Genomic DNA, 19,140 nt, shown 5'->3' with positions numbered 1-19,140 from the left:
TCAAAGAATATATATGGTGGGACTCGTGGCTCATCTACATATTTAGATGCCATTGTCTGACATCAATAGGAGGAGAAGCCCTTGGTCCTGTGAAGGCTCCTTTTCCCCATTGTAAATGAATGCCAGGGCAGTGAGGCAGAAGTGGGTGAGTGGGAGGAAGAGCACCTTCTTAGAAGTAGGGGGAGTGGCTATGGGAGAGGGAGGCTTTGGGAAACTGGGAATGGGGATAACAATTGTAATGTTAATACATAAATATCCAATAAAATGTTAAATAATTAATCATTGTACCCTGGTTGATTCTATTTATTTAGTATTTGAGAGTAGAGGAATCTTATTTATTATGAAAGAGTAGTGGTTACACATAAGACAGTATGTACATTTTGGGTGAAAACTTTGAATAAACTGCCCCTATGCCATCAAAGAGAGGATCATATTAATAAGTATTACTCACATACCAAAAGGTCTTTCCTTCCTCTTTCTAGTTATTACTATGCCCACCATGATGGCAGGAGTACAAGGGAGACCAGTGTACTCAGGTCTGTAGCTTTGAAAGACACAGCATGATATTGAATTAGCAGCTGTGAAAGTGACTTTCTTCTTTTTCTTTATTCTTCTCTTATACAGTGCATCCAGACTGTAGACTTCCCTCCATCTCCTCCACCACACACACACACACACACACACACACACACACACACACACACACTTCCTATCTCCTCAGACTTACCCTCCATTTCACTTGAGAAAAAGACAGGTCTCCCAGAGATATCAAGACAATATACAGCATCAAGTTGCAATAAGACTAAGTATAAACACTTATATCAAGGCAGGACAAGGTAATCCAGTAAGAGGAAAAGATTTCATAAGCACGCAAATCTTGTTTCGTTCTATCCTCAGTCCCTGAACCATCCAGATTTGAGATTCTGACTAACTACCCAGGTAGTATCAGGCATGGGCTCCTTCTTACAGCTTGGACCTCAAAATTAGACCAGTCATAGCTGTCTCACTCACACGGTCTCAGAGCCATCATTGTACCAGCACAACTTGCAGGCAGGACAGGTGTAAGTTTAAGGTTTTGTGCCAGGGTTTGTGTTGTTGTCCCACCACTGGAAGCATTACCTGGCTATACATTTCTGAAACAGGCTGTATATCCTCTGAGACTGAGTCCTTTCTAGGGTTATCATCAGTAGTTCCAAGAAACTCAAATTGCATTGTTTGATGCCCACCTATTCCCGTTGTCTCTCCTCATACCTCTCCTTGCATCCTTCCCTCTCCACTTGATCTCCTGATCCCACTGCCACAAGCCACCAGCCCTCCCACAGCATCTATTCAATTTATTTTTCTAAGGCAGATCCATGCTTCTCCTCCATAATCCTTCCTGTTATTGGCCTCTCTGGGTCTCTGGATTGCAGTGTGATTATCCTTTATCTAAAAGCTGATGTATACTTGTAAGTGGCTACATGTTTGCCTTTCAACATCTGGGTCACCTTACCAAGGATGACATTTTCTAATCCCATCAATTTGCCTGTAAATTTCATGACGTCATTTTTCTAACAACTTAGTAATTTTGCCTTGTACATATGAACCACATTTTCTTAGAACCACATTTTCTTAATCCTTTCTTCAGCACATGGGCATCTAGTTTATTTCTAAGTTCTGACTATTATTAATAAAGCAATACCAAGCAACCAGAGCTTCCAGGGACTAAGCCACCACCTAAAGATTATACATGGACTGACCCTGGACTCTGACCTCATAGGTAGCAGTGAATATCCTAGTAAGAGCACCAGTGGAAGGGGAAGCCCTGGGTCCTGCTAAGACTGAACCCCCAGTGAACTAGATTGTTGGGGGGAGGGCAGCAATGGGGGGAGGATGGGTAGGGGAACACCCATAAAGAAGGGGAGGGGGGAAGGAGATGTTTGCCCGGAGACCGGGAAAGGGAATAACACTCGAAATGTATATAAGAAATACTCAAGTTAATAAATAAAAAAAAGAAAAGAAAAGAAAAAGAAAGCTGCTATGAACATAGTTGGGAAAGTGCCATTAAGGTAAAAGGGATTATCTTTTGGGTATATAACCAAAAGTGGTATAACTGAGTTATAAGGTAGATTGATTCTCAGTTTTCTGAGAAACCGTCATACTGCCTTCCCCAGTGGATGGAAGAGTTTGCATTCCTACCAGCAATGGAAGAGTATTCCCCTACTTTATATCTTCATTAGCATAAACTATTTCTTGTGTTTTTTATCTTAGCTATTCTGACAAGTGTAAGATATAACCTCAAAGTAGTTTTGATTTGCAATACCATGGTGGCTAAAGATGTTGAACATCTCTTAAAGGTTTCTCATTGATGTTAGACTCTTCTAATGAGAATTCTCTGTTTAGATGTGAACAACATTTTTAACAGGATTGTTAGGATTTGGTGTTTTATGTCTTGAGTTCTTTATATATTCTGGGTATTAGATTTGTATCAGGTAAAGAGTTGGTGAAAATGTATCCCAGAATGAAGACTACTGCTTTGTCCTTATTGTGACAGAAGCCATTTTGCCTACTTCTGTGAAAGCCTCCTGTCAGGCCCAGTCAAGTCACGCCAGGTCTACAGATATATTTCCTGGCCTGCTGACACATGGGACAGTAAGAAGAGATGAGCTTCTCAAGCTCAAGGAACGGGACTGAATTTTCTGTTAATCTTGGAGAAAGGAACAAGAAGGAATAGGGAGTCTCCCAGATGGATACAGTTATCGAATGTGCATTGCCTCTGCTGGTTTATGACTTTGTTTTCCAAAAAGCTGTAAAGTATATAAATCCTAAGAGAATTAAACTTCCATTACTGTATGGACAGCCATCCTGATTTCTAACTTTTGTCTCTGAGTCTTCTTCTCAGTCTTTCCTATAGTCATCCTTACCCAATCTACATCAGATGACTGATCAACTACTTACTGGCCAGACTGGTACATTGTTGAGAGTGCCCTTCACCCTAAAGAAGTTTTCAAGTTTCATTAGGCCACATTTATTGTCAATTTTAGTGCCCACTTTAGTAGTGTTCTGTTTTAGAAAACTGCCTTCTGTGTTAATTCATTCAAGCTTTTTAACCTACTTTCTTTCAATCAGGTTCAGTGTGTCTGGTTTTACATTGTTATCTTTGATCTACTTAGACTTGATATTGCGCAGATAATGGATCTGTTTTTATTTTCTTATATTCAGATATCCATGTATACCAGTATCATTTTCTAAAGATACTTTTTTCCATTGAGTTTTTCTGACTTTTCAAAAGGCAGGGAATCATACTTGTGTGGATTTGTGTATGTTTTTCTACTGAGGTACATTAATAAACTTCTCTCTTTTTATTGAATGCCATGTGTTTTTATTACTATATCTCTTTAATACCACTTGAAATCATTGACAGTTATACTGTGAATAATATCACTGATACTGATGCCTGTGAATACAATTTTGCTCAGTATTTTAACTATCCTGGGTTATTGGTTATTCCATATGAAATTTAGTATTGTCCTTCAAATGGGTAAGAATTGTGATTAATATTGATGGAGATTGTGTTGAGTCTCTAGATTGCTTCAGATAGGATGTCAGTCTTACTATGTTAATTCTAGTGATCAATGAGCATAGAAGATCTTTACAATTTTTTTATCAAATTTAATTTGTTAATGCAAAGACATGAAGTTATTTCATACAAGTTTTTTACTTGGTTGACTAGGGTTACTTCTATGTGAGGAGCTGTCCGAGGAGCTGTCCTCACAGAGATGTGAGGAGCTGTCCGAGGAGCTGTCCTCACATATGTGAGGAGCTGTCCTCACAAACTCCATTACAAGATGGCACCGGCATCCGGCAGAACGCACCTAGTAAAAAGGGCAATACGCAGGCGCCTGGTAACATCCCTACTCAAAGGGACACGTACGTTTTTGGTACGTCATCTGGCATAATTGGCAGCGACCAGTCAGAGAGTGACACGTCCTAGGCGAGGATAGTTTCCTATATAAGGGACGGTTATTCCTCACTCTCCATCTCCACATTGTAAGCTTATGCTCTCCCTCTCAAGACGCATTAAAGCTTTTCTGTAGTAGGATCCTGTGTGTGCTGCGTCGTTCCTGCTGGCGAGACGTAGCGCGGGATATCTGGTGCCGAAACCCGGGAAAGACCTCACCATCGTCAGCACCTTCGGAGATCCCTTGGCAACAATGAGGATTCAGAACTGCAGGTAGATACGTTCGGAGAGGCAGCCCTCTCTTGGACTTTGGTCTGGGGTTGTCACCGCCTTGGGAAGGATTTGTTGAGGCTATAGTATTTGTCCTGGGAGCCACACTATTCTTTATGTTCTGTTTTCACCGTTTTCGCTGTTAAAAGGACGATCACAGCAGCTGAAGGCGCGTCTCAGTCTCTCGTATATAAGTGAGCTTCGCGCAGCTCCCTTTTACCTTCGATTTTGACTGTTGAGGAACAAGGACGCGATAAGGCCGACGTAGATAAGCGGCACCGTCCGGGGAGGCGCGTGTAAGACTCCCGTACATAAGAGAGCAGCGTGTCTGTCTCTACCCTTTCACCTCACGCCTTGTCAGACGGACGTAGATAAGCCGCCGGCGTTCCTGGCCCATCATGGGATCCTCACAGTCTGTGGTCACGGCCTTGGAAACAGTGTTAAAGCAGAGGAACATCAAAATTGGAGGAGGAACACTTAAAAACTTTGTGAAGGAGGTGGAGAGGGTGGCGCTTTGGTTTGCCTGTTCAGGCTCGTTTACGATTGCCTCATGGAACAAACTTGGAAAAGACCTTGACAGAAAATTGGCGGAAGATGATCTGCGCCTAGGGACCAAAGCTATATGGAAGCTGGTTAAGAATTGTTTAAAGGATGAAACGTGTAAGGCAGCAGTAGTAGAAGGACAGGCCACTCTCGAGGTAGTCCGGGAAAGTCTGTCAGAAACCGAACGTAGTGAGAGGTTGGGCGCGCGCAAGAAAAAAGACGTCCTAAGAAAGAAAAGGTGCCCTCCCGGTAAGTCCAAAGACAAGGGAGCGTTGAAATTTTCAGATTCCAGCACTTCCTCCTCGACACAAACCAGGAGGGGAGCCAGCCTATACTCTGTGAAAGAGCTAGAAGCGCTGAACCTCGACAGTTCTGAAAGCTCTGAAAATAAAACCTTAGACTCAGAGGAGGAGGATAATTAAAACCACTAGTAAGGTGGCAGATATTTTCCGAAAAATCCAAATTATCCTATTAAATAGAAGATTCCCTGTATACATTACTCATATACTGGCCCATTCTGGACTTCCTGGCCCAATGAGTTCAGAGAATGATTTGGCTGACAAAGCCACAAAAATGATAGCTGTGGCCCTGGCCTCTCCTTTAGAGGCCGCTAAAGCCTTTCATGGCAATTTCCATGTCACAACCCTCAAGGACAGGGAATCATAGAGCGTGACCTCAGAAACTTTCTATAACTAGAAAAGAGGCACGTGATATAGTCACCCAATGCCAACAGTGCTGCCAGTTCCTCCCAGTTCCTCACATCGGGGTCAACCCAAGAGGAATACAGCCATTGCAAATCTGGCAAATGGATGTTACTCATAATTCTACTTTTGGAAAATTTCAGTATGTGCATGTATCTATAGACACATGTTCTGGCATTCTACATGCCACCCCACTTACAGGAGAAAAAACAACACATGTCATTCAGCACTGCCTTGAAGCATGGAGTGCTTGGGGAAAGCCAAAATGTGTAAAAACTGACAATGGCCCCGCCTACACATCTCAAAAATTCCGTCAGTTTTGTGCTCAGATGCAGGTTACCCACCTGACGGGCCTGCCCTACAACCCTCAAAGACAGGGAATCATAGAGCGTGCTCATCGGACGCTCAAATCATATTTAATAAAACAAAGAAGGGGAATTATGATAGAACTCCCCCCAACACCCCGAGTGGCCACTGCTCTGGCCCTTTTTACCTTAAATTTTTTAAATCTTGATGAAGCTGGACAAACAGCGGCTGAGCGACATTGCTCAGAGCCCAAGAGGACAAAAGAATTAGTCAAATGGAAGGATGTATTAACAAATGAATGGAAAGGCCCGGATCCTGTTTTAATAAGATCCAGGGGAGCTGTCTGTGTTTTTCCACAGGACAATGAAAATCCCATATGGATCCCAGGACGACTTACTAGGAGCATCACAGCAAGTGATCAAGAAGGGACTGGGACTCCTGCACCTCCTCACTCTTCTTCCATGGATGCCAGCAACGGTGCAGGGCAAGCTACGATGGGGAATAATGTCAACCTTTCCACTCCCGATGCCGGTGATGTACCACTAACAGGGATTTAGGGTTGGCCTATTTACCTAAGGATCCACAGGTTGAACGACTAAAAGAAAATAGGACTATTCCCCTTAAGGGCAGCCTTTGTTTTGGCATATTCAACAAAACATCTTTTGATCTCCCTTGCATTATGTTATATAATCAATCTTCTGCTTGGTTAAGGGAGGCCACATGGGGAACTGGTGAGGAGGACATTGTGGCTAACGCCACAGTTCTCTAGGGTGGTGGCCTTACATTGGGTTAATGGTAGCTGCACTGATCTTACGCCCATGGCGATGCTACTTGGAGGAAAGGGCGAAAAGGGATGGTTGTCATTTTCCTGGACGGGGAACATCAAACCTGCTGCCTCTGTCTGGACAGCTACTCATATAAAATATCGCAGTAGTTACCCGCATGCCTCGCTTTATCCCGATCCCTGTTGATGCCCCGGGGACCATGACCTTATTTAGAGGAAAAAGAGATTTTGGTACTTCTGCAATTATTGCTGGCATTATTGCTACGACAGCAGTCGCTCCCTCGGTTACTGCCTCGGCATTGGCCTTGTCAAATTCAGTACAGACAACCCAAACTATCAACGATTTATCGGCCACCATCTCTGTGGCTCGGGACAGACAGGCCTCAGCCAATACTCAGATATAGGGAGGCCTTATGCTTGTCAACCAACGTATAGATCTGGTCCGAGAGCAATTAGACATTCTATGGCAACTGGCCCAGCTTGGCTGTGAGCAAAAACTCCCAGGCCTTTGTGTCACCTCCATATAATATGACAAATTTACCCGAGCTGCTAATCTGTCTAAGAGTCTTTCACAGCATCTGTTACAGAATTGGACCTCGGAGTTTGAACAGACACTTCGGGAGCTGAGAGCGACCATCATTCAAATAAATTCTACCCGACTGGACCTGTCTTTGACGGAGGGATTGTCGTCCTGGATCACCTCAGCAGTCTCTTATTTCAAGGAATGGGTGGGAGTGGGACTTTTTTGGAGTGATCCTCTGCTGTGGATTAGTGTTACTCCTCTGGTTGCTTTGCAAATTGAGATCTCAAACAAGAAAGGACAAAGTAGTGATCGCCCAGGCGCTTGTAGCCCTTGAACAAGGAGCGTCAGCCGATATCTGGTTGACCATGCTCAAGCAACAGGTCGCCGGCTGGACAGCTCTTGCACTCCTAGAACCTCGGTTCATTGCACAGGATTAGAGTGTCCGGCTTGAGCAGCCCATGAGGGGTGACGAGCTTAGCATCGCACAGGGAAGTTCTACCAAATATGCTCCCTGGAAGGCATGTCATATTACATGAGGGTTTCTGCCCCAGTTTTCCCTCCCTCGAAAAATGGCAGTGCGACGGGTCGGGAGTGCCCTGGGTCCCAACAACAGCCTAAGGGTATCTCTCTTGTACAGGTTCGCCAACTTCGTATGAGGATATGACCTCTGTCTTCACCCTCCTATATCTGGGTGTCCTGTTTGCTTAAAAAAAAAAAAAAAAAAAAAAAAAACAGAAAGGGGGGAGATGTGAGGAGCTGTCCGAGGAGCTGTCCTCACAGAGATGTGAGGAGCTGTCCGAGGAGCTGTCCTCACATATGTGAGGAGCTGTCCTCACAAACTCCATTACAAGATGGCACCGGCATCTGGCAGAACGCACCTAGTAAAAAGGGCAATACGCAGGCGCCTGGTAACGTCCCTACTCAAAGGGACACGTACGTTTTGGTACGTCATCTGGCATAATTGGCAGCGACCAGTCAGAGAGTGACACGTCCTAGGCGAGGATAGTTTCCTATATAAGGGACGGTTATTCCTCACTCTCCGTCTCCGCATTGTAGGCTTATGCTCTCCCTCTCAAGACGCATTAAAGCTTTTCTGTAGTAGGATCCTGTGTGTGCCGCGTCGTTCCTCCTGGCGAGACGTAGCGCGGGACACTTCTATAAATATTTTATTGGACATGACTATTGTGAAGGGTTTGTTTTCCTGATTTTAGGAAGCTAAAACCATTTGTCATTTGTATGTAGGAGGGCTATTGATTTATTTTGTTATTATTTCCATCCAGCCACATCACAAAAGGTCTTTAATAACAGCTTTTAATGACTGCTTCTATTTTCATATGTGTTATAGGTTTATTTAAGTTGTTTACCTGATCTTCATTTAACTTAGCTAAGTGGTAGGTATAAGGTTATCTATTTCTTTATGTATGCAGGTTACAGATTTTTAAAGTATTACCTACTGATTCTTTGGATTTTCTCAAAAACTGTTGTTTGCTCCCTTTTTATTTCTGATTTTATTAATTTGGATTCTCTCTGTATGTGTTTTAGTTAGTTAAGATAAAGAACTTCTGGGTAAATCACCATCCCTAACCTCAAGCTGTATTACAGACCAATAGTGATAAAAAAAAAACTGTATGATATTACAGAGACAGGCAGATAGACCAATGGAATAGAATTGAAGAACCAGAAACGAACCCATACACCTATGGTCATGTGATCTTTGACAAAGCAGTTAAAACCATCCAGTAGGACAAAAATAACATGTCCAATAAATGGTGCTGGTTTAGCTGGAGGTCAGCATGTAGAGGGATGCAAATCAATCCATTTTTATCACCCTGTACAAAGTTAAAGACCAAGTGGATCAAGGATCGCTAAATAAAACCAGATACACTCAGATTAATAGAAGAATAAGTAAGGAAGATCGTCAAACATATGGGCACTGGAGAAAATTTCATGAACCTAACATAAATGGCTTATGCTCTAAGAACAAGAATTACAGAAGTAACTTACTAAAATTGCAAAGCTTCTGTAAGTCAAAGGACACTGTCATTAGAACAAAACGGCAATCAAAAGATTCGGAAAAGATCCTGACCAACCCTATATTCAATATAGGGATAATATCAAATACATACAAAAAACTCAAGAAGTTAGACTCCAGCCAGCCAAGTAACCCTATTAAAAGTGGGATACAGAGCTAAAGAAAGAATTCTCAGTGGAGGAATATTAAATGGCTGAAAAGTGCCTAAGGAAATGCTCAAAATCTTTAGTCATCGGGGAAATGAAAATCAAAACAACTCTGAGATTCCACCTCACACCAGTCAGAATGACTAAGAACAAACGCTCAGGTGACAAGAGATGCTGGCCAGGGTGTGGAGAAAGAGGAACACTCATCCATTGTTGGTGGGATTGCAAACTGGTACAACCATTCTGGAAATCTGTCTGGAGGTTCCTCAGAAAATTGGACATAGTACTACCTGAGGACCCAGCTGTACCACTACTGGACATATACCCAAAAGATGCTCCAACATATAACAAGGACACATGCTCCACTATGTTCATAGCAGCCTTATTTATAATAACCAGAAGCTACAAAGAACCCAGATGTCCTTCACCAGAGGAATGGTTATAGAAACTGTGGTACATTTAGACAATGGAGTACTACTCAGCTATTAAAACAATGACTTCATGAAATTTATAGGCAAATGGATGGAACTAGAAAATATCATCTTGATTGAGGTAACATTGTCACAAAAGAAAACTCATGGTATGCACTCAGTGATAAGTGGATATTAACCCAAAATCTTGGATTACCCAAGATACAATCTACAGACCACAGTAAGCTCAAGAAGAAGGACAACCAAAGTTAGTATACTTCAGTCCTTCTTAAGAGGGGGAACAAAATATTCATAGGAGGAGATATGGAGACAAAGATTGGAGCAGACACTGAAGGAATGGCAACTCATAGCTTGACCCATCTGGGGAACCAGAGCAAATACATACAGCCAACAAACCCAGAAAATATTGCTGATGCCAAGAAGTACACGCTCACAGGAGCTTGAGGTAGCTGTGTCCTGAGAGGTTCTACATTTATGGTTCAATATATAAAAATCCATTGACATAATGACTATATAATCAAACTCAAAGAAAAAAACACATGATCATTTCATTAAATGATGAGAAAGCACTTACCAAATTCAACACAACCTTCCTGATAAAAGTCCTGGAAAGATCTGGAATTCAAGGCCCATAATTAAACATAGTAAAAGCATATATACAGCAAACTAGTAGCCAAGATCAAAATAAATGGAGAGAAACTTGAAGCAATCCCACTAAAATCAGGGACTAGACAAGGCTGCCTACTCACACTACTTATTCAATATAGTACTCGAACTCCTAACCAGAACAATCAGACAATGAAAGGTCAAAACAGTACAAATTGGAAAGGAAGAGGTCAAAATATCACTATTTGCAGATGAAATGATAACATACTTAAGTGACCCCAAAAGTTCCACCAGAGAATTATTAAGCCGGATAAGTAATTTCAACAAAGTGGCTGCATAAAAGATTAACTCAAGGGGTTGGGGATTTAGCTCAGTGGTAGAGCGCTTGCCTAGCAAGCACAAGGCCCTGGGTTCGGTCCCCAGCTCTGAAAAAAAGAAAAAAGAAAAAAGAAGAAAAAGAAAAAAATTAACTCAAACAAACCAGTAGCCTTCCTCTACTCAAAGGATAAACAGGCTAAGTAAGAAATTAGGAAAATGTCACCCTTCACAATAGTCCCAAAAAATATAAAAGACTTCGGTGTGACTTTAACTAAGCAAGTGAAATATCTGTGTGACAAGAACTTCAAGTCTCTGAAAAAAGAAGATGTCAGAAGATGTAACTACCTTGCATGCAGGATTAATAAAATTAAAAATGGCCATTTTGCCAAAGCAATCTATAGGTTCAATGAAATCCCCATCAAAATTGCAACTCAATTCTTCAAAAGAAATAGAAAGAGAAATTTGCAAATTCAGTGGAATAACAAAAAAGCTAGGATATATAAAAATATTCTCAACCATAAAAGAACTTTTGGGGGAATCACCATCCCTGACCTGAAGCAATATTACAGAGCAATAGTGAAAAAAATTTTCTGGCATTGGTACAGAGACAGGTAGTAGATCAGGGAATGGAAATGAAGACCCAGAAATGAACCCAAACAACTATGGTCACTTGATCTTTGACAAAGGAGGTAAAAACATCCAGTGGAAAAAAACGTAGCATTTGCAAAAAATGGTGCTGGTTCAACTAGAGATCAATATGTAGAAGAATGCAAATTGACCCATTCTTTTTTTTTTTTACAGGAGGAAAACATCTTCATGGAATTTACTCTAATGAGTAAAACTAAAAGGTAGAACAAAAAAAAGTACAGAAATTTTTAAAAGAGAAACAGACAAACAACAAAAACGGCAGAAAAGATTAGACTATAAATTTGTAAATATCAAACAGACCAAATAACAAAAATAATACAACAATAACAAAAGGCTTTCCACTATGTCAGAAAAAATAACTAGTCTTTGTAAGCAAATATTAGACCATAACACTAATCTGTGTACCCTAGAAGTTATAAATATTATATTACTCAAAAATATGAAAAGGAAAGTAGAAAATACATGAAAATCAGCTACAGCTTAGAAAGAGACAAGACAGGAATAATTTCTTTTGAGGTGTATGATTACATTCATGAAATCTTGGAAACAAAAATTTCTACAGATTCTGAAAAGATAAATATGAGCAAATTCACTTCATTAGGAATAGACTATTACTAAATAGGTAAAATGATTCACATTCTAAAATACATTGGGAATATTTTTTTATTAACTTGAGTATTTCTTATTTACATTTCGAATGCTATTCCTTTTCCCGGTTTCCTGGCAAACATCCCCCTAATCCCTCCCCCTCCCCTTCTTTTTGGGTGTTCCCCTCCTCATCCTCCCCCATTGCCGCCCTCCCCCCAACAATCAGGGGTTCAGTCTTAGCAGGACCAAGGGTTTCCCCTTCCACTGGTGATCTTACTAGGATATTCATTGCTACCTATGAGGTCAGAGTCCAGGGTAAGTCCATGTATAGTCTAGGTAGTGGCTTAGTCCCTGGAAGATCTGGTTGCTTGGCACTGTTGTTCATAAGGGGTCTCGAGCCCCTTCAAGCTCTTCCAGTTCTTTCTCTGATTCTTTCAACGGGGGTCCTATTCTCAGTTCAGTGGTTGCTGCTGGCATTCGCCTATGTATTTGCTGTATTCTGGCTGTGTCTCTCAGGAGCGATCTACATCCGGATCCTGTCTGCCTGCACTTCTTTGCTTCATCAATCTTGTCTAATTGGGTGGCTGTATATGTATGGGCCACATGTAGGGCAGGCTCTGAATGGGGGTTCCTACTGTGTCTGTTTTAATCTTTGCCTCTCTATTCCCTGCCAAGGGTATTATTGTTCCCCTTTTAAAGAAGGAGTGAAGCATTCACATTTTGATCATCTGTCTTGAGTTTCATGTGTTCTATGCATCTAGGGTAATTCAAGCATTTGGGCTAATAGCATCTTATCAATGAATGCATACCATGTGTGTTTTTCTGTGATTGGGTTACCTCACTCAGGATGATATTTTCCAGTTCCAACCATTTAACTACGCATTTCATAAAGTCATTGTTTTGATAGCTGAGTAATATTCCATTGTGTAGATGTACCACATTTTCTGTATCCATTCCTCTGTTGAAGGGCATCTGGGTTCTTTCCAGCTTCTGGCTATTATAAATAAGGCTGCTATAACATAGTGGAGCACCTGTCTTTTTTATATGTTGGGGCATCTTGTGGGTATATGTCCAATAGAGGTAGAGCTGGATCCTCAGGCAGTTCAATGTCCAATTTTCTGAGGAACCTCCAGACTGATTTCCAAAATGGTTTTACCAGTCTGCAATCCCACCAACAATGGAGGAGTGTTCCTCTTTCTCTGCATCCAAGCCAGAGTTTGTTGTCACCTGAGTTTTTGTACTTAGCCATTCCCATTGGTGTGAGGTGAAATCTCAGGGTTGTTTTGATTTGCATTTCCCTTATGACTAAAGATGTTGAACATTTCTTTAGATGTTTCTCAGCCATTTGGCATTCCTCAGCTGTGAATTCTTTGTTTAGTTCTGAACCCCATTTTTTTGTTCACATTTCTTTTTTTTATTAACTTGAATGTTTCTTATTTACATTTCGAAAGCTATTCCATTTCCCGGTTTCCTGGCAAACATCCCCCTAATCCATCCCCCTCCCCTTCTTTATGGGTGTTCCCCTCCCCATCCTCCCCCACATTGCCGCCCTCCCCCCAACAATCATGTTCACTGGGGGTTCAGTCTTAGCAGGACCAAAGGCTTCCCCTTCCACTGGTGATCTTACTAGACTATTCATTGCTACCTATGAGGTCAGAGTCCAGGGTCAGTCCATGTATAGTCTTTAGGTAGTGGCTTAATCCCTGGAAGCTCTGGTTGCTTGGCATTGTTGTTCATAAGGGGTCTCCAGCTCCTTCAAGCTCTTCGAGTTCTTTCTCTGATTCCTTCAAGGGGGTCCCGTACTCAGTTCAGTGGTTTGCTGGAGGGATTCGCCTCTGTGTTTGCTGTATTCTGGCTGTGTCTCTCAGGAGCGATCTACATCCGGCCCATTTTTTAATAGGGTTATTTATCTCCATGCGGTCTAACTTCTTGAGTTCTTTGTATATTTTGGATATAAGCCCTCTATCTGTTGTAGGATTGGTAAAGATCTTTTCCCAATCTGTTGGTTGCAGTTTTGTCCTAACCACAGTGTCCTATGCCTTACAGAAACTTTGCAGTTTTATGAGATACCATTTGTCGATTCTTGTTCTTAGAGCACAAGCCATTGATGTTTTGTTCAGGAAATTTTTTCCAGTGCCCCTGTGTTCGAAATGCTGCCCTAGTTTTCCTTCTATTAGTTTGAGTGTATCTGGTTTGATGTTGAGGTCCTTGATCCACTTGTACTTAAGCTTTGTACAGGGTGATAAGCATGGATCGATTTGCATTCTTCTACATGTTGACCTCCTGTTGAACCAGCACCATTTGCTGAAAATGCTATCTTTTTTCCATTGAATGGTTTTGGCTCCTTTGTCAAATATCAAGTGCCCATAGGTGTGTGGGTTCATTTCTGTGTCTTCAATTCTGTTACATTGGTCTACCTGTCTGTCTCTGTACCAATACCATGCAGTTTTTATCACTATTGCTCTGTAATATTGCTTGAGTTCAGGGATAGTGATTGTGCCTGAAGTCCTTTTATGGTTGAGAATAGTTTTAGCTATCCTGGGTTTTTTTGTTATTCCAGATGATTTTGCAAATTGGTCTGTCTAAGTCTTTGAAGAATTTGATTGGTATTTTGATGGGCATTGCATTGAATCTGTAGATTGCTTTTGGTTAAATGGCCATTTTTACTATATTAATCCTGCCAATCCATGATCGTGGAGATCTTTCCATCTTCTGAGGTCTTCTTCAATTTCTTTCTTCAGAGTCTTGAAGTTCTTATCGTACAGATCTTTTACTTGCTTGGTTAAAGTCACACCGAGGTACTTTATATTGTTTGGGTCTATTATGAAGGGTGTTGTTTCCCTAATTTCTTTCTCGGCTTGTTTCTCTTTTGTGTAGAGGAAGGCTACTGATTTATTTGAGTTAATTTTATACCCAGCCACTTTGCTGAAGTTGATTATCAGCTTTAGTAGTTCTCTGGTGGAACTTTTGGGATCACGTAAATGTACTATCATATCATCTGCAAATAGTGATATTTTGACTTATTCTTTACCGATCTGTATCCCCTTGATTTCCTTTTGCTGTCTGATTGCTCTGGCTAGAACTTCAAGAACTATATTGAATAAGTAGGGAGAGAGTGGGCAGCCTTGTCTAGTCCCTGATTTTAGTGGGATTGCTTCAAGTTTCTCTCCATTTATTTTAGTGTTAGCAACTGGTTTGCTGTATATGGCTTTTACTATGTTTAGGTATGGGCCTTGAATTCCTATTCTTTCCAGGACTTTTATCATGAAGGGGTGTTGAATCTTGTCAAATGCTTTCTCAGCATCTAATGAAATGATCATGTGGTTTTGTTCTTTCAGTTTGTTTATATAATGGATCACATTGATGGTTTTCCATATGTTAAACCATCCCTGCATGCCTGGGATGAAGCCTACTTGATCATGGTGGATGATTGTTTTGATGTGCTCTTGGATTCGGTTTGCCAGAATTTTATTGAGTATTTTTGCGTCGATATTCATAAGGGAAATTGGTCTGAAGTTCTCTTTCTTTGTTGGGTCTTTGTGTGGTTTAGGTATAAGAGTAATTGTGGCTTCATAGAAGGAATTCGGTAGTGCTCCATCTGTTTCAATTTTGTGGAATAGTTTGGATAATATTGCTATGAGGTCTTCTATGAAGGTTTGATAGAATTCTGCACTAAACACATCTGGACCTGGGCTCTTTTTGGTTGGGAGACCTTTAATGACTGCTTCTATTTCCTTAGGAGTTATGGGGTTGTTTAACTGGTTTATCTGTTCCTGATTTAACTTCGGTACCTGGTATCTGTCTAGGAAATTGTCCATTTCCTGAAGATTTTCAAGTTTTGTTGAATATAGTTTTTTATAGTAAGATCTGATGATTTTTTGAATTTCCTCTGAATCTGTAATTATGTCTCCCTTTTCATTTCTGATTTTGTTAATTTGTACGCACTCTCTGTGTCCTCTCGTTAGTCTGGCTAAGGGTTTATCTATCTTGTTGATTTTCGCTAGGAACCAACTTTTGGTTCTGTTGATTCTTTCTATGGTCCTTTTTGTTTCTACTTGGTTGATTTCAGCTCTGAGTTTGATTATTTCCTGCCTTCTACTCCTCCTGGGTGTATTTGCTTCTTTTTGTTCTAGAGCTTTTAGGTGTGCTGTCAAGCTGCTGACATATGCTCTTTCCTGTTCCTTTCTGCAGGCACTGTGCGCTATGAGTTTTCCTCTTAGCACAGCTTTCATTGTGTCCCATAAGTTTGGGTATGTTGTACCTTCATTTTCATTAAATTCTAAAAAGTCTTTAATTTCTTTCTTTATTACTTACTTGACCAGGTTATCATGGAGTAGAGCACTGTTCAACTTCCATGTATATGTGGGCGTTCTTCCCTTATTGTTATTGAAGACGAGCTTTAGGCCGTGGTGGTCTGATAGCACACATGGGATTATTTCAATCTTTCTGTACCTATTGAGGCCCTTTTTTTGACAAATTATATGGTCACTTTTGGAGAAAGTACCATGAGGAGCTGGGAAGAAGGTATATCATTTTGCTTTAGGATAGAATGTTCTATAAATATCTGTTAAGTCCATTTGGTTCATGACTTCTCTTAGTCTGTCTATGTCTCTGTTTAATTTCTGTTTCCATGACCTGTCCCTTGATGAGAGTGGGCTGTTGAAATCTCCTATTATTATTGTGTGAGGTACAATGTGTATTTTGGGCTTTAGTAAGGTTTCTTTTACGTATGTAGGTGCCCTTGTAATTGGGGCATAGATATTTAGGATTGAGAGTTCATCTTGGTGGACTTTTCCTTTGATGAATATGAAGTGTCCTTCCTTATCTTTATTGATGACTTTTAGTTTAAAATTGATTTTATTTGATATTAGAATAGCTACTCCAGCTTGCTTCTTCTGACCATTTGCTTGGAAACATGATTTCCAGCCTTTCACTCTGAGGTAGTGTCTGTCTTTGTCTCTGAGGTGTGTTTCCTGTAGGCAGCAGAATGCAGAGTCCTCATTGCGTATCCAGTTTGTTAATCTCTGTTTTTTATTGGGGAGTTGAGACCATTGAAGTTGAGAGATATTAAGGAATAGTGATTATTGCTTCCTGTTATATTCATATTTGGATTGAAGTTATGTTTGTGTGCTTTTCTTCTCTTTGTTTTGTTGCCAAGACGATTAGTTTCTTGCTTCTTCTAGGGTATAGCTTGCCTCCTTATGTTGGGCTTTACCATTTATTATCCTTTTAGTGCTGGATTTGTAGAAAGATATTGTGTAAATTTTGTTTTGTCATGGAATATCTTGGTTTCTCCATTTATGTTAATTGAGAGTTTTGCAGGATACAGTAACCTGGGCTGGTATTTGTGTTCTGTTAGGGTCTGTATGACATCTGTCCAGGATCTTCTGGCTTTCATAGTCTCTGGCGAAAAGTCTGGTGTGATTCCGATAGGTCTGCCTTTATATGTTACTTGACCTTTTTCCCTTACTGCTTTTAATATTCTTTCTTTATTTTGTGCATTTGGAGTTTTGACTATTATGTGTTGGGAGGGGTTTCTTTTCTGGCCCAATCTATTTGGAGTTCTGTAGGCTTCTTGTATGCCTATGGGTATCTCTTTTTTTAGGTTAGGGAAGTTTTCTTCTATGATTTTGTTGAAGGTATTTACTGGTCCTTTGAGTTGGGAGTCTTCACTTTCTTCTATACCTATTATCCTTAGGTTTGATATTCTCATTGAGTCCTGGATTCCCTGTATGTTTTGGACCAGTAGCTTTTTCCGCTTTACATTATCTTTGACTCTTGAGTCGATGATTTCTATGTAATCTTCTGCTCCTGAGATTCTCTCTTCCATGTCTTGTATTCTGTTGGTGAAGCTCATATCTACGGCTCCTTGTCTCTTCCTTTGGTTTTCTATATCCAGGGTTTTTTCCATGTGTTCTTTCTTGATTGCTTCTATTTCCATTTTTAATTCCTTCAATTGTATGATTGTGTTTTCCTGGAATTCTTTCAGGGATTTTTGTGATTCGTCTCTATAGGCTTCTCCTTGTTTATTCATGTTTTCCTGGAGTTCTTTCAGGCATTTTTGTGATTCCTCTCTGTAGACTTCTACTTGTTTATTTATGTTTTTCTGTGTTTCTCTAAGGGATTTCTTCATGTCCGTCTTGAAGTCCTCCAGCATCGTGATTAAATATGATTTAAAAAATAGATCTTGGTTTTCTGGTGTGTTTGGATATTCCATGTATGGTTTGGTGGGAGAATTGGGCTCTGATGATGCCATTTAGTCTTGGTTTCTGTTGCTTGGGTTCCTGTGCTTGCCTCTCGCCATCAGATTATCTCTAGTGTTACTTTGTTCTGCTATTTCTGACAGTGGCTAGATTGTCCTATAAGCCTGTGTGTCAGGAGTGCTCTAGACCTGTTTTCCTGTTGTCTTTCAGCTAGTTATGGGAACGGAGTGTTCTGCTTTAGGGCGTGTAGTTTTTCCTATTTACAGGTCTTCAGCTGTTCCTGCGGCTTGTGTCTTGAGTTCACCAGGCCGGTCGCTTGCAGCAGAAAAGTTGGTCTTACCTGTGGTCCCGAGGCTCAAGGGGTGTTGTTGCTCGTGGGGTGTTGCTTATGAGCTCTCCATGGGGGCAGCAACCAGGAAGATCTGCACTGCCCTTTCCTGGAGCTTCCGTGCACCAGGGTTCCAGATGGCGTTTGGTGTTTTCATCTGGCGTCAGAGATGTGGGTAGAGTGTAGTCTCTTCTGGTTCCCCAGGCGTGTCTGCCTCTCTGAAGGTTTAGCTTTCCCTCCCACAGGATTTGGGTGCAGAGAACTGTTTATCTGGTCGGTCCCTTCATGTTCCAGCGGTGTCTCAGATCCAGAGGATTTGCTGCTCCTGTGCCCTTATCCAAGGGAACCCAGTGGCCATATACAGTTTCCCCTTGGGCCAGGGATGTGGGCAGGGGTGGGCAGTGTTGGTGGTCTCTTCCGCTCTGCAGTCTCAGGAATGCCCACCTGTCTCGGTGTGTGCTCTCTCTCCCACAGGGTTTGGGAGTAGTGAGCTGGAGGCAGGGAGCTCGAGATTGGACTCTGACTAAAAACCGGAAGTGTCAGCAAATTAACCCATTCTTAATACCCTACACAATAATTAAGTTCCAAGCAGATTAAGGACCTCCACATCAAACCAGATTACTCAAACTAATAAAAGAAAAAGTGGGAAATATTCTTGATCACATGGGCACTGGGAAAAATTTCCTAAACAAAACACCAATGGCTTATGCTCTAAGATCAAGAATGGACAAATGGGACATCATTAAACTGCAAAGCTTCTGTAAGGCAAAGGA

Source organism: Rattus norvegicus, chromosome 2, assembly GCF_021556685.1.
Source record: "Rattus norvegicus strain SHRSP/BbbUtx chromosome 2, alternate assembly SHRSP_T2T, whole genome shotgun sequence".
In the NCBI taxonomy this organism is placed as follows: Eukaryota; Metazoa; Chordata; class Mammalia; order Rodentia; family Muridae; genus Rattus; species Rattus norvegicus.
This window is presented reverse-complemented; position numbering follows the sequence as displayed.